This window comes from Azolla caroliniana, unplaced genomic scaffold, assembly GCF_043228905.1.
Source record: "Azolla caroliniana isolate FFs.n. ecotype wild unplaced genomic scaffold, voAzoCaro1.0.p SCAF_13, whole genome shotgun sequence".
Lineage (NCBI taxonomy): Eukaryota > Viridiplantae > Streptophyta > Polypodiopsida > Salviniales > Salviniaceae > Azolla > Azolla caroliniana.
In genome coordinates this window covers 12,624,603-12,642,107 of record NW_028230448.1, presented here as the reverse complement: position 1 = coordinate 12,642,107, position 17,505 = coordinate 12,624,603, and positions in this window count along the sequence as shown.

Here is a 17,505-nt window from a genome sequence, read left to right as displayed (position 1 = left end):
TAATCACTAACCTATGTTTGGCTTGATCGCCAATGTACCACTTGACTACTTTTGTTGTTTGTTTAGTGGTACTATGCACCAATCTCAATCTTGGGTATTTTAAATGCACCATGGAATTTGAAGACATGGTCAAACATTTGACTGTCATCTTATTTCTTTGTTAAACTATGTGCCCAGCCTCATCAACCTAAACAACTTGAATATACATTCTGGATGTTGAAGCGATGGTTCAGTTGCAAGCATTTCATTCATGTTTGTTGATTATTGACATGTTGTAGTAATGGTCTCATTTACAAACCTCCTTTATTGATGTTGCACCTATTTGTTTCCTGATTAATGACTATCTAACAGCTTATATCATGTACCAAATTCCCCTATTTTATTTCTACGCAATTCATGATGTTGCGATATTGGCAAAGTAGATTGATTTTTTTGTTGCAAGTCATTTGAACATTGTCACCTTGTTGGCGGTAAAGTTCAAGATAGATTGAGTCCATAGTAATTTGTAAAAATAGTTTAGCTTGAATTGTATTGATGTCCAAATTTAGGTTATAATGCCATGTATATTCATCATACGCACACTAACACATAGCAATGGGTGCAGTTCGGTTTCGGTTCGGTTCGGTTTCTTGGCCTTGAAACCAAACCAAACCATTTATTTATATTAAAAACCAAACGAAACTGTTTAAATTTTATGAAGCCATTTAAACCGAACAGTTTACGAAACATTTAGAACCAAACCAAATCATTTTATCATAAATCAAAACCAAACCAAACCTTTCAACCTATGGTAAATAAATCTATGTTAATATGCACATTGACACAACAAATTATGATGATGAACATGAGTAAATGTGTCAAAAAGGTAGCGTTTTTATTCATGTGTTAAATTGCTCTTGTTTATTCTAATCCACCATTTTTGACATTTCTTACAAAATGTGATGCATGCTTCATTCCATCCTACTCCTCTTTTGCATTGAAATTAGAGAATAAAGCCTTTTATGTCCTTTTGCCTCCATATTTTGTTGAATGGTAGAACATGTCAAACATATTGATTATCTCTCTATGGTTTTTGTATATGTACTTGTGATGGGAGGTTACATGAATCATATAATGCACTAAATGGATCATATGGACTACCGCTTACTTGCAATTGCTCCTTAAGATCCCTGAAGTATTTTTATTCCGTGAGGTAAATACCCCTGTGCCAAATTCTAATTCGACTTAAATAAATACTTTGGTGTAGACCAAACCCACTCCACCTTAGCAGAAATTCTTCTATAAAATATTCCTTTGTCCCATATGGCATGAAATTCGGAGTAACTTTGCTCATGTGTGTTACCTTTTATGTTATCCAAAGAACCTCGGAGATTATGCGCAATCTCTATCCAAATCCTAGAAATATCTTTCAGTCACATTTTGGATTACCTTGAAACATCTACTATTCCAAATATACGAAATTATGATACTTCTTACCAATTGCCATATTTCAGCTTTATTAGTCTCTATTTGTGGATCCACAAGTATAATTGTTTTTTGCATCAGACCATGTCTCATAACAAGAGCATTTGCAACATCCTTGTTCATACACCATTGGTTTACCTTGTACCATACACCATTGGTTGCAAAACCAACAACATTCTGACGAGGACAGTAGCTTGAGCAGTTTGCATAAAGTGGAATCCATATTACAAACTCTCGCCACATGCACTAGTGAATCGGAATCATATTCGGCCTTTGAGTCGGAATCAGACAACGAGCATAATGTTCAGTCAAACTATCGAAACAACCACAACACTCCGGATGACCCAGAGGAAGACGGTTCAAAGCACAAACCAACACCAGAATCGGAAACAACATTACCCACACCGTCGGCCCACGAGATAAACCGAGACAACCGCCGGCCCACGAGGTCAATTTAATACGGTGTATCAGGAACTGTCAAGAATAGTACTAAAACAGAGAGAGAATTAGTACTAGAGAAGGGAAGTACTATTAGTACTAAGAGGACGGGACTGTGTAAGACTCTCGAGAGAGGGAGAGAGATAGCGAGGACGAGAGAGAGAGAGAGAGAGAGAGAGAGAGAGAGAGAGACAGAGAGATGATGATGATAACATATGATATATTATATGAAGAGTAAGTACAAAATGACTATGAGGCTTAAGACTGGCGTTGAACCAATTTGGTTCAACCTAATGCCTTGTGCCTCCTTTTATAGTGTTCTCAAGAGGAGTCCTGAAGCTTCATGTTCTAGAGAAATCTGGAATATACATTAATTTCCTATAATAAAACTTAAATGAAAATAATATCCTACGTATTACAAGAGATGGAATAATGGTCAAGAGCTCGACCCATATAACATAAGGTCATGGGTTCGAGTCTGTCCATATCATGACACTATCCCCCCCTTAAGACAACGAGTGTAACGAGTCAGCACTGATTGAGGACCGGGTTTGTCTGGATATTGTCGGTGGAAATCAGCAAGAAGATCCTAAGCATTGGCGACATGCTCGACGGGTTCCCAAGTATGTTCGCTCAGACTATAGCCAAGCCAATCAACCAAATAATAAAGTTTGTTGTGAACAAATTTGGAGTCCAGGACGACAGCAACTTCATACTCCGGGCCGACATCTAACTCAAACGGGGGCGGTGGTGGTGTAACACGATTGGGAATAGTGTTTGCTTTATAAGGTTCAAGAAGAGAACTATGGAAGACTGGAGGAAGATCAAGGCGGAATGTGACATCATTAACCTTACCGGTAATACGAAAAGGACCGAGTCGTCGATAATACAACTTGTCGCATGGTCGAGTAGACTTGATGTGACGACGTAAGAGCCATACTCGATCTTTGATGGCAAAAGAGGAGGGAAGCCGATGATGATCCGCATAAGTCTTCTATGTGTGTTGAGCATGAAGAACATGACTAGAGAGATCCATCTGGATCTTGCGTAGCCTCTCCAAATGATCCTCGACATGAGGATTGGTAGGTAGCTCTGGGGTGTCAATCACAGACCAACGAGGATGAGAACCAGTATAAGCATAAAATGGGGAGACCCAAGTCGAGGAGTGAATAACGTTATTATAAGCAAACTCCTCAAAGTGGCGAATATCAGCCCAATCATCATGTTGATAACTTAGAAAACACCGGAGGTATTGTTCCAATGTTCAATTTGTTCGTTCCACCTGCCCATCGGTCTAGGGATGGTAGCCGGAGGAGAGGTTACAAGAGACCTTGAGCATCTTGAAGAGATGCTTCCAAAATTTGGAGACGAATTGAGGTCCTCGGTCACTGACGATACTGTTTGGGAGGCCATGATGCCGAAATACCTCACGCATGACAAGGGCGATGGTTTTCTCACTAGTGATGGCCTTAGTACACGACACAAAATGTGCCATCTGAGTATATCGATCAACGATGGTTAAGATAGCATCGAAACCATGCGAGACCGGCAGATCTGTGATAAAATCAAGACAAATAGACTGCCACGGCTTACTTGGAATCGGTAATGGTTCCAACAAGCCATATGGATGATGTCGTGCCATCTTTACTCAGCAGCAAGCATCACAGGTCCGAATGTAGTCATCGAGAAAACGTCGCATATGGGGCCACCAAAAAGATCATTGAACTAGATCCAACGTCTTCGTACTACCGAAATGTCCCGCTATATGGGTGTCGTGACAATTTTGGACGATTTGAAGGCGACTGGAGCAATCGGGAACATATACGAGCTTTTTAATGAACAATAAACCATAATGATATTCGAATTGTCAGTAGTCCATACCTGGTGTTGAGACTAGGAACAGGATGCCCGAGAGGTATCAATGTGCGCTAGAATGGCTTGAGCAAAAATGTCCGTCTTCACGTTAACACGTATGACATCGATAATCCGGGAATCTAGTGGAGTGTGAAAAATCCGCGTTGTGTGCAAACGTGTTGGTCCCAAGATTACCTGCTTTTGATTATCAAACGCTGGATCATCAAGACGAGGTGCAAGATATTAACACCATGATAGTGCATCTGCTTTTACTTGCTGCTTCCCCGGTCCATATGTGATTTTCAAGTCAAAACGCGTGAGGAATCGGGCCCACCGAGCTTGCCGTCGATTTAGTACACAAGCATTCTGGAAATAAGCAAGGTTTTTGTGATCACTGAAGACGAGGACCTGATGCGGAGAGCCCTCTAAGAAGTGCCGCCATTGCACAAATGAATCCACAATGGCTAATAACTCCTTGTCATGTATCTCGTAGTTGATTTCCGCGACATCAAATTTGCGCGAATGGAAAGCCACAGGATGTAACTCTTCTTTATCTCCTTGTTGAGAAAGGATGCTACCGAGGGCGAAATCCGATGTGTCGGCCTCCATGATGAATGGTTTGTTTATATCCACATGAGCTAGAATAGGAGTTGATGTAAAGGCTTTCTTAAGATGCCTAAAACCCATGTTCGCTTCATTGGACCAAAGAAATGCATGTCCCTTCTTCGTAAGTTGTGTGAGAGGTAAAATAATCTTCAAGTAATCTTGTATAAACTTGCGGTAGAAGTTAACAAAACCTAGGAAACATTGTACATCTCGTAACGAACGTGGAGTTTGCCACTCTAGCACAATTTTGACTTTAGCCGGATCCATGGAGATGCCCTTTGAGGAGATGACGTAGCCTAGAAATTCCACTTGCTTGCAGTCAACACTACATTTTTCTAGTTTGGCATAAAGTCCATTCTCTCGAAGTCGTTTTAGTACTAATAGTATATGAGAATCATGCTCTTCTTGGGTCTTCAAATAAATCAATAGATCATCCAAATAATCAAACAGATATCCAAGAGGTCTTTGAATATATCATTTGCCATGTGTTGGAAGACTGCAGGCGCATTGGTTAGACCGAACGGCATAACGGTATACTCAAAATGCCCATACCACATGCAAAAGCAGGTCTTCCATTCGTCTCCCAGTCGGATCCGCACGAGGTTATACGCTCCTCGTAGATCGATTTTTGTAAAAAACTTCGCACCATTTACTCGCTCTAAAAGACTTTATATAAGAGGAAGTGGATACCTATTCCTGATGGTGACCTTATTCAAGCCGCGGTAATCAACGACGAGACGAAGTGATCCATCTTACTTCTTGACAAAGAAGATGGGTGCTCCGGCCGGAGATTTCAAATTACGAATAAACCCACTTGCCAAGTTCTCCTTTATGTAGGCTCGAAGGACTTCTAACTCGGTTGGTGACAAGTTGTAAATTGGTCCCCATGGTGGCTCTGTTCCTGGCTGTAAATCGTAGGGATAATCGTAGGGACGATGATGAGGAAGAGTGTCGACTTTAACCTTGTCAAATACATCGGCATCAAGATGATATTTCGCCGGAAGTTGCACTAAGGATTCCTTCTTAATATTGCTGGAAGGATGTACTGATATTGCAAATAGAAACATTGCCTCCTTGTGTCCTTCTTCGCGTAATTGATGGAGTGAAATGGTCGAAACTCGATGAGTAGATTCTTCTGTTTGTTGATACCGGACTTCTCTTGTTCTCCAATCTATGTCTGGATTATGTAATTCAAACCAAGGTAATCCTAGGACAATGGGATGCTCTAGACTACTAATTATATTAAATGATACCACACACACAAAACTACCTAGGACAATCTGAATGGGTCTGACTCTTCTACAATATTCCCGGAAGCAATGGGATGACCATCAATGACTACTATAGATGTGGGGCAAGGAAGTTTTCTTAAGGATATCTGAGAAGCTTGGGCAAAATTTCGATCCATGAAACAAGAATTGGCTCCGGAATCTAAAAGTGCTAGGACGTGTACTGGAGGAGTACTTTTAATACTAACCATGACTTGGGCTAAGAACACATTGGTAACTTGCTTTGAGGGAATGGAACCACTAATGGGTTGTACAGATCTAGGGTTGTCCAACCAAACGGCTCCAATTTTGGCTAGACTCAGTCGTTTAACTCTTCTTCTAATTGACTAAGGATTTCAAATTTGTTTGAGATACTTGGGCTATTAGTACTATTAATACAATTAGATACTCCTAAGGGAAGAATTGATTAGGGTTTAGTACAGGCTACGATTTGATTTACCTATCTTCTTGGCCTATGGGGACAGTTGATTGCCATATGCCCTGGTCCAACGCAATAAAGACATAATCAATTTTCACTTCTTGCGATAACGGACCACGTCGACGCATGGTGTCGATCTCCATTGGTGTCGGAGTATTTGCTTGAGATACGTCTCGTGCAAACGGTTTAGCCGCGACTGAGGCGTATGTGGGCTCCGGCCTAGGGCGTGGTATTTGTAATTGACGTTCAAAATGTTGTTCGAAAAGGCGGTTGTCGCATCGGACCACTCGACTGATTGCCTCTGTAAGAGACTTTGGTTCTTTGGGGAAGGTTAGGAGTAAATCTTTGACATCCTTTCGCAGGCCATAGTGAAATTGCTCCATTAGTGCCTGATCATCCCAGGGGATATCTAAGGCGAGTAGACGGAAATCCGCCGCGTAGACAAAGGCTGGACGATCACCTTGATGCAATTGTCGGATTTTGTTGATCGTCATCCTGATGATGTCGGTATCTCCAAAGCATGCTTTAAACTTGCTAATAAAGTCTTCAAAGTTATTAAGCAAGGGCTATTGTTTTTCTAGAAGCGGAGTGAACCATGCCAAGGTTGAGCCGCTAAGCAACATGCCTATTAGGCCAATTCGGGATGCATCAATGGGGTATCGGGAAGGATGCATTTGAATGACTAAGCATACCTGATTATTAAGAATTCCCCTGAATTGCGATCACATTCCATCGAATTTCATAGGAAGTCCAATCTTGGGCTCTTTATGAAATCCTTGGGGACTTGATCCTTGTTGTTGCAACGCTACAATGGTTGCTTCGAGTTGTAGTACACGTAACGCTAACTCCCCATGTTGTTGCTGCGTTTGCTGTTTTTCTAGAGCGATTTGTTGAAGATCCCCTAACAATCGTTGGTTTTCTTGTTCGAAGGCAACAAATTTTTCTTTTATACCCTGTAGCTCGGAGAAAACGGATTGATATTCTTGGGCGCTAACAGTAGCCATAGTAATTGAAAAAAGGGGTAAGAGGATGAGGGAAATCGAAAAGAAGACTAGAGGGAAATTGGTTCAAACTCTCAGGAATAGTACTAAAATAGAGAGAGAATTAGTACTGGAGAAGGGAAGTACTATTAGTACTAAGAAGACGGGACTGCGTAAGACTCCCGAGAGAGGGAGAGAGATAGCAAGGACGAGAGAGAGAGAGAGAGAGAGAGAGAGAGAGAGAGAGAGAGAGAGAGAGAGAGAGAGATGATGTTAGAGATGATATATTATATGAAGAGTAAGTACAAAATGGCTATGAGGCTTAAGACTAGCATTGAACCAATTTGGTTCAACCTAATGCCTTGTGCCTCTTATAATGTTCTCAGGAGGAGTCTGAAGCTTCTAGAATTTTCCAGAGAAATCTGGAATATACATTAATTTCCTATAATAAAACTTAAATGAAAATAATATCCTACGTATTACAATAGATGATATAATGGTCAAGAGCTCGACCCATATAATATAAGGTCATGGGTTCAAGTCTTGACATATCATGACAAGAACCTTAGGAAATAGTGCCCCATTTCATTATCTGATTCCAGATATTGCACAGTGAGCTAACAAGGGCATCTCCAGAAGATGAGGCAAAATCGGTCTTTCTGGCTGCACTCTGAGAGCCGCTCTGAACAATGTTGTCTGTATTCAACTTCTGAACCAGCACCATTGATCAAGTTATCAACTAGGTAATGGAAATGGATAAGGCCCAGAATAGTAATTACATGGTGATGGGAGCCCTACAACGAGCGCTACCTCGAGAGGAAGACTTACGGTTTCGGCAAGCAGTCCAATGCACGACGTGCCTCAACCCGGGGCATTCCACATTAGAATGCACAATGTGGACTGAGTGCATGCTATGCCACTCCCAGTCACACACTGTGGACCGGTGTGAGTATAATCTCTTAAACCAACAAGCGGCACCAGTCTGGCATATTGAGCCCCGGGACGAGCAGCAACCAGAACAAGAACGATTTCGGAGGGAGGAACGATATCGATCGGAACACGGGGACCGGTATGGCGATAGAAGAAGAGAGGATTACAACCAAGATCGCAACGACAGGCAAAGAGAGGACTACAACCGAGATCATTACGATCGCAACTACTCCCCAGATTATGACCAAAGAAGAGACGACGGAAGGTACCCATAACGACGAGTGTACCCGGATCAGGACAGAGGGTACCTTCCGAAACATGGTAGAATTACAAGAACATATCAAGCCTCTGGAAGAACCATTAGAGACCACGGACAACGACCCCACCTGGTAGTTTGGTTCGGCCAACCGGACTCATCCCGAACTTGGAGATTACAATCGGAGGGCACACGCTCCGGATATCTGCAGTGGTCCTCCAACTCAACGCACAAGGAGCTTACCCCCTGTTGTTCGGAAAATCGTGAACGCGGACGACACATATCAATCAAAACTGGCAGAAACACGTAATTACCTTCCGACGAGGGAAGACGAAAGTGCGGGTGCTGACACAACCGTGTGCGGGTACAAGTAAGGAGTTGACACCGCTCTATGCAGAAAGTATAACATGTTAGACGGTCTGGCCGATGATTAAGTCAACTGATACCTGGAAGAACATCTAAAGATCGTACCGTTATTTGAAGTAGACGTGGTTGAAGCTGTCACACCATATGTTCGTAGCCGGTTGCCGATATGGCACCGTTTTGTAATCAGAACTGGATGCTTATAAAAGGATCCGGAAAGCAATGGAATAGAGGCAGAAGTAATATAAGTTTGATTTGGATTTCAGCATTGTATACTACCGTATGTGCTTAATCTTCTATCTTACGCGTGTTAATCAAATAGTGCTATATTGTGATTCTGTAACCGATTCGGGAATAGTCGGATCAGGATCATATCGGTACCGGTGAACATCCTACCTGTAACCACCCCTTTGGTGAAGTGATCCGGAAGGACAACCTATGTTTGTGGCTAGTCCGGCCTCGGATAAACATCGAGGTCTTCACTCGATGATTAGTCGAAGTGGAGAACCGATCAGGATATAGAGTAATGACAATCCGATCCGAAAATAGAGGAGAATACACCTCGTGAGCCTTCAAACAGTACCTGTCCGAAAAAGGGATCCGACACCAAAAAATCGTTCCATACACACCCATGTAGAATGGAGTAACTAAACAGATCAACCAAACGATCCAGGAGAGAGTGATGGCAATGCTCCAGCAAGCCGAACTAAAGTTGGAGTCCTGGCCCGAAGCATTGCAAACGGCAGTTTACCTGATAAATCTATCACCATCGAAAGCAATAAGGCTCTAAGTTCCACAAGCACTATGGTTAGGAAAACAGCCAACCTACGATAGGCTCCATATATTCGGATAAGAAGCTTACACATTCATCCCCAGGGAGAAAAGGGCCATGTTGGCGCCCCATGCAACAAAATGCATATTTCTCGGCCATGGAACCGATGGGAATCTGGAGTAGTGATATAGTCGTCAATGAAGACTCAATTCTCTCTAAGAGGAACCAATAGAAATTAGTTGGTAAAAAGGTATCCTTCGAAGTCGACAAAGAAGTCGTAGAAGGACCAACCCACTGGGCCGAATTGGAGGATCGACAAATAGTCGAAATCGACCAAGGAGCCGACATCCTAGCTGAATCCGAATCGACAAGAGTTCCACTAGTCAAAATTGATTCGACCACGAGATTGACAAGAGCGGACAACGACAAAGTCAAAATGACCAAGGAAAAGGCCACCCTGTCAATCAATCTTGAAACAGGGGAGGATGATTTGGCATCGCTGAAATCCTATCAGAGTGGTGAGTCATCACGAAGGACTCCTGAAGGTAGTTCAAGCAATACTAATCGGCCGACTGAAGAAATCGAACCCACAATATCGGCACGCAGGAGATCCGCACGAGTCAGAAGGCTGATAGAGTTCTATTCACCGACCCTCGACTACGTAAACTACACAGATGCTATCAAACCAAGCTCCTACGAAGAAGCCATACCCACGCTAGACGCTGACACATGGTTGTAAGCCATGCAATCCAAAATGGACTCAATTCAACAAAATCAAACATGGGAGCTGGTCGAACTACCAGCCCGAAGGAAGTCACTACCCTACAAATGGGTCTTCAGATACAAATGTCAGAACCAAGGATAAAAGATAGAGTGATGGAAGAAGGATATTAGAGAACACGAGAAGAAAGGAACCAAATACTAAGAGAAGAATGGATACAAGATATATAATGAGAGCTAAAGACTGGTGTTGATTCGAATTGATTTGAGAATACATGTATGCCCTTATTTATAGGTTCCTATAGAATAGCTTAGAGATTTCTAGAATGTTCTAGAATGTTCTAGACCTAGAATGCTCTAGGACATTCTAGAACATTCTAGAATAATCTAGAGTTTTTACAATAATCAATGTAATACAAGAAGTAGCTTTTATTGTTTTATATAACAATAAGCTATCTTAATGGTTGAGGTTTGTAATCAAGTATGGATTACAAGGTTCGAGGTTCAAGTCCAGGTGACGCCATAATGGTCATGTGTTCATGACACTATCCCTCCTTCGAGAACGCCGAGTGGAAGTCGGCGTTAACATTGTTGGGCCGAGCTTGTTTCGATAATGACGATGGAAGTCGTTGACCAGAGCTTCAGCATTACAAACGTTATCGATGGGTTCCCAAGTGCGATCACTCGGTGGATAACCAAGCCAATCAACTAGATAATAAAGCTTATTGCGCACAATCTTAGAATCGAGAAAGCAGCTACCTCGTATTCGGGGCCATCCACAAGTTGTACAGAAGGCGGTGGTGGCATGACACGATTAGGAATTAAAGAGGTGCGGCAAGGTTCCAAAAGACAGTTATGAAAGACAGGGTGAAGCCGCATATGTGCAGGAAGGTTAAGACGAAATGTTGCATCATTAATCTGCGCCGTGATGAATCCATTATATATATCTTGTATCCATTCTCTTTCTTTCTCTATCTTATACATCCATTCTTCTCTTAGTATTTGGTTCCTTTCTTCTCGTGTTCTCTAATATCCTTCTTCCATCACTCTATCTTTTATCCTTGGTTCTGACAGTTTGATTCAAATTGATTTGAGAATACATGTATGCCCTTATTTATAGGTTCCAATAGAATAGCTTAGAGATTTCTAGAATGTTCTAGAATGTTCTAGACCTAGAATGCTCTAGGACATTCTAGAACATTCTAGAATAATCTAGAGTTTTTACAATAATCAATGTAATACAAGTAGCTTTTATTGTTTCATATAACAATAAGCTATCTTAATGGTTGAGGTTTGTAATCAAGTATGGATTACAAGGTTCGAGGTTCAAGTCCGGTTGATGCCATAATGGTCATGTGTTCATGACAACAAATATGTGTCTGACTCAAAGAAGCCCAAATATAAAGCTTGACTCATCACAAAAGGATTCAAACAAGAACATGGGGTCGACTATGAGGAGATATTCTTACCTTTAGTCAAGATGACCACCCGTCGGCTCCTACTCGGGGTCGTGGCGATTGAAGACCTAAAGTTTGAGCAGCTGTCAAGAGCAGTACTAAGACTGAGAAGTACTGTCAGGAACAATACTAAGACAGAGAATGAATTAGTACTAAAAGATGAGGATTAGTATTAATGGAGGTGTAGAACTCTCGAGAGAAGGAAAGAGTGAGTGTGAGAGAGAGAGAGAGAGAGAGAATGATGATAACAAAAGATATACATATTATGTTAAGAGAATATACAATAGCAGCTACGAGGCTTAAGATTGACGTTGAACCGATTTGGTTCGAAATAATGCCTTGTGCCTCCTTTTATAGTGTTCTCAGGAATACTCCTGAAGTTTCTAGAATGTTCCAGAGAAATCTCGAATATACATCAATTTTCTATAGTAAAACTTAAATGAAAATAATATCCTTTGTATTACAACAAATAGTCTAATGGTCAAGAGCTCGATCCATGTAACATAAGGTGAGTTCGAGTCTTGCCATATCATGACATTATCCCCCCTTTAAAACGATGAGTGTCACAAGTCGTTTTGGATTGAGGACCCAGTTTGTCTGGATATTGAGGATGGAAGTCTTCAAGAAGAGCACGAACATTGGTCACATTCTCTATTGGTTCCCAAGTACGCTCGTTGGGATTATATCCTAGCTAATTGACTAAATAGTAGAGCTTGTTGCGAACAATTTTGGAATCAAGGATGGAAGCAACCTCGTACTCAGGTCCATCTTCAAGTTCGATCGGGGGTGGAGGTTGTTTAATATGACCTAGGATGGTGTTGTCTTGATAGGGTTCGAGGAGAGAACTATGAAACACCGGATGTATTCGAAGTTGTGGAGGTAGATCGAGAAGAAAAGCGACATCATTAATTTTTCCGATAATACAGAAAGGACCTAATCGCCGATAATCCAACTTCTCGCATGGGCGAGTAGTCTTGATGTGTTGTCGAAGTAGAAATACCCGATCTCCAATGTTAAAACTGGATGGAAGCCGATGACGATCCACGTAAACCTAGTGTGTTTGTTGAGCTTGTTGTAGATGAGTAGATAAATCCGCTTGTATCTTGCGTAACCGCTCCAAACGATCCTCTGTGCAAGGATTTGTGGGCAACTCTGGGGTTTCAAAAACACACCATTAGGGGTGACAACCCGTATAAGCATAAAATGGTGTAACCTTTGTCGATGAATGGACAGAGTTATTATACGCAAATTCGGTGAGCTAGAGAAAATCCACCTAGTCATCTTGATGATAGCTTAGAAAGCACCAAAGATATTGCTCCAGCGTTTGATTTGTTCATTCTGCTTGGCTGTCTATTTGTAGGTGGTAGCCGGAGGAGAGGTTACAAGTGACATTGAGCATTTTAAAGAGGTGCTTCCAGAATTTCGAGATGAATTGGGGTCCACGGTCGCTAATGATACTATCGGGAAGGCCATGATGCCGACATACTTCACGCATGACAGTTTCGGGGGTTTCCTCACTGGAGATTTCATTAGTACATCGCAGAAAATGGGCCATTTTCGTATATCGATCTACTACTGTTAAGATCACATCGAATCCCTTAGAGACCGGAAGATCTATGATGAAATCTAGAGCAATGGATTGTCAGGGCTTGCAATTGGTAATGGTTCTAATAAACCATATGGATGATACCTTCACATTTTTGCTCTACAACATGTATCACAAGTCTGAACAAAATCTTCGACAAATTGTCGCATATGGGGCCACCAGAATGATTGTTGTATTAAATCTAATGTTTTAGTACTTTACCACATAAAAAACGGACATCTAAGTGACAAGTTATGTGGGAGTGAAGTATGAGAAGGAAGAAGAGAAAAATAAAACTGTGAGATATCCCACATAGACAGGAAATAAGGATCTCACCATATATAAGGTAGAGCAAAAGCTATTATCTTTGAGTCTATGTGTGGAGCATAGAGAGTTCAAGGTGACTTGAAAAAAGCTATTGGATGAATGGGTGTGGCCTGGCTACTTGCAAAGGTTTTGCCCAACCAAAACCGAACCGGCAACGTAACCGGCATCCGGTGACCAAACGATAACCGACATCCGGCATTCGGCGATCGAACGGTAACCGGCATCCGGCGACCGACGGTAACTGCAACATCTGACAACCACTAAGCCAAGACATTTTCTTGAAATAATATCTTTATCATTGTAACTTTACATGTAAATTCTCATACATGAGAGCTAAAATGAGTGACGTGGTTATCATGCACCACATGTAATACATGAGCGCCAAATGGCAAACATGCATTTTATGCATGTCTTGAACCCTCAAATGCATGAGGGCATCTATAAAAGAGGGTATGAAAAAGATCAAAGGAGGAAAAGTAATATAAAATTCTTATCAAGAGCTTTGTACTTTATATCAAAATTAATATTAAGAAGAAAATTTGTTATCCTTGTGATGATATACCTTGTTCTTAAAATCTAAAGTCAAGAATTCAATCTTAATCTCTCTCAATCTAAATCAAGTGTTCTATCTTATCTCAATCTCTCTCTCTCTTTCAATCTATCTCAATTTCTTTCTCGCTAAATCTTGTGCAAACTTCGAGTCCTTCCGGTCCAGAACCCCGGCGGTTCTGCCTCACGATCCGCGCGTAGTGACGGATCTTCACGACAACGACTCCTATTTTGGCTGGACTTAGTCGTTTAACTCTTCTTCTAACTGACTAAGGACATCAAATTTGTTCGATAGATTTGGGCTATTGGTACTATTAGGACTATCAAATATTCGTACTGAAATAGACTCGGGTTTAGTACAATTAGAACTAGCAACTATTTGGTTCACCTGTCTTCTTGGCCTATGGGGACAGTTCACTGCAATATGCCTTGGTCCACCACAATAAAGACATAGTTGATTTGCTCGACATCGCTGCTTTTCTTCTTTTGATAATGGTTTGCGACGACATGTAGTGTCAATTTCCATCGGAGTTGGAGTATTCACTAGAGACGCATTATATTACTCCCTTGGAAAAGGTTTTGATACCACTAAGGCGGCGGTGGGCTCTTATTTTGCCCTTGGCATCTGGAAGTGACGTTCCGAACGTCATTCGAAAAGACGGTTGTCGCATCTCACCGTGCGACTGATTGCTTCTGTCAATGACTTTGGTTCTTCGAGGAAAGTCAAGAGTAAATCCTTGACATTGTTACGTAGACCATAACAAAATTGCTCCATAAGTGCTTGGCCATCCCAAGGGATATCGAAGGCGAGTAGGCGGAAATCTGCAACGATGCGGAGGTTGGATGATCACCTTGACATAATCGTCGGATTTTGTTGATTGTTGTCCTTATGTTGTCAATATCTCCAAAACAAGCTTTAAACTCACTTAAAAACTCTTCAAATTGTTTAGTGAAGGAGATTCCTTTTTTAACAACGGAGCGAACCATGCCAAAACTGAGCCACTTAACAACGTGCCTACTAAACCCACTCGTGATGCATCGGTGGGATATCGGGAAGGATGCATTTGAATGACTAATCATACCTAATTAAGGAATCCTCTAAACTGCAATCGCGTTCCATTGAATTTCATGGGAAGGCCGATCTTGGGTTCTTTATGAACCCCTTGCATATTGGGTCCTTGTTGTTGCATTGCTACTATGGTTGCTTCGAGCTGTTGCACGCGTAACACTAGTTCCCCGTGTTGTTGTTGCGTATGTTGCTTCTCTAAGGAGATTTGTTCAAACTCCCCCAACAGTCGTTGATTTTCTTGTTCCAATGCGAGAAGCTTCTCTTTCAAGCATTGCAACTCCGAAAAAACAGATTGATATTCTTGAGCGTTAACAGTGGCCATAGTATGAGAGAAAAGAGGAATAAGAGATTAGTATGAAGGGAGGGAGAAGTAAGAAGAAAAAGGAAGAGAAGGAAGGAGACCGAAATCAGTTCAAACTATCAGGAGCAGTATTAAGACAGAGAAGTACTGTTAGGAACAATACTAAGACAGAGAATGAATTAGTACTAAAAGATGAGGATTAGTACTAAGGGAGGTGTAGAATTCTCGAGAGAAGGAAAGAGTGAGTGAGAGAGAGAGAGAGAATGATGATAACAAAAGATATATATTATGTTAAGAGAATATACAATAGTAGCTACGAGGCTTAAGACTAGCGTTAAACCGATTTGGTTCAAAATAATGCCTTGTGCCTCCTTTTATAGTGTTCTCAGGAGTATTCCTAAAGTTTCTAGAATGTTCCAGAGAAATCTGGAATATACATCAATTTTCTATAGTAAAACTTAAATGAAAATAATATTTTTTGTATTACAACAAATAGTCTAATGGTCAAGAGCTCAACCCATGTAACGTAAGGTCATGGGTTCGAGTCTTGCCATATCATGACAGCAGCTAGACGTCAAGACAACTTTCTTATACAGAGACTTTTAGAATAAGGCATCTATATGTCTCAACCGGCAGGCTTCACAGTGACGGGGGAGGAAGGTCACCTCGTATATCGATTAAAGAAAAGCCTTTATGGCTTAAAACAAGCGTCAAGGATGTGGTACCAGAAGTTCGACTCCTACATCCGACAACTAAGCTACAGCCAGTCCGACTCCAACCCATGTCTATATGCTCGGCAACTGTCAGACGAGTCCCGAATCTATCTGATCCTATATCTCGACGACATGTTGATCGTAGGAAGCAATCAAGCCGAAACCGGAAAGCTAAAGCAGAGCCTTCACAACAAGTTCGCAATGAAGGAACTCAGACAAGCCCGACACATATTGGGCATGAGGATCAAGCGAAATCAGAACTCTCTTCTAAACTTTAAAAGACAGATCCAATGTGAGTGAAATGCTCATAAACTAAGTATATCATATGTTTTTGGCCTAAAGAGGATAAAACATGTACTTTCTTTGTTTTTAAAACCCATTCAAATCGATGGTGACATTCACAAAATGTTAAGTTCTTCAATTCATTTTACGTAATGACTTCATAACATCTCGAATAAGTTAGGTTTCAAGTGTATCATTGCATGCACATTGAGAAAACCTTGGTCATCCGGATAATACATGGTTTTAAATTATTTCAATATATACCCAATGCAAAATGTATTATAATCTGTAGCTTGATTTCTATGTGCGCATGTAGCTTGGCTCAAATGAATTAAATATGGTTTTCAAAGTCTGGCTATTTTTTGCTAACATAACTCATCTCCACCTAATACACTTAGTTGAACTTAAGCATCAATCAAGACTAGTTGGTAGAAAGATTTGAAGAGAGACAACGATTTTTAACATCCACAAGAGAACAATTGCAATCAATGGGCTCTACAAGAGAATAGTTGCAATCAATGGGACGAGCCCTGGCATAGGTGAGGATCAAACTTGGGTTCTCTCAAGCATATGACTTTGATGCTACAATGTAACCCACTAACTTAATAACTAGAAAGAGTGTGTAAAAATGGATATTTTTTATCCTGCAACATATGTGATGTTTTAAGTCACTTATTAAATTATTGATAAAAAATAGCACCAAGAGGCAAAAATAGGCAATACATGCCAATCTCTTCCCATATCCAAACACATGCATTCCTATGTGGATGTGCATGATCCCATATGCTACAAAAAACTTTATGAAGTTTTCACTATGGATTAGTGGTCCCATGCCTTCATACACCACCTTTGTGAGCAACCTATAATTATGTAGCTAAGTGCATGCAAGCAACCAAAGTTGTGTGTTCATGCCCAACAACTAGTCACTTCTACATGACACATTAAATAGTATAAATTTATAATAATATGTAATTCAAGTACATGGTTGAAAAGCAACACTCGTTCACTAAAACAAAATTTGCCAATCACCAGACTATCGAACACTTGATCATTAGTATCAATACTCTTTATATAGTGTGCGTCGTGTGGCATTCAACTATTAAAATAATATTAACATAATTTGTGCTCTGAA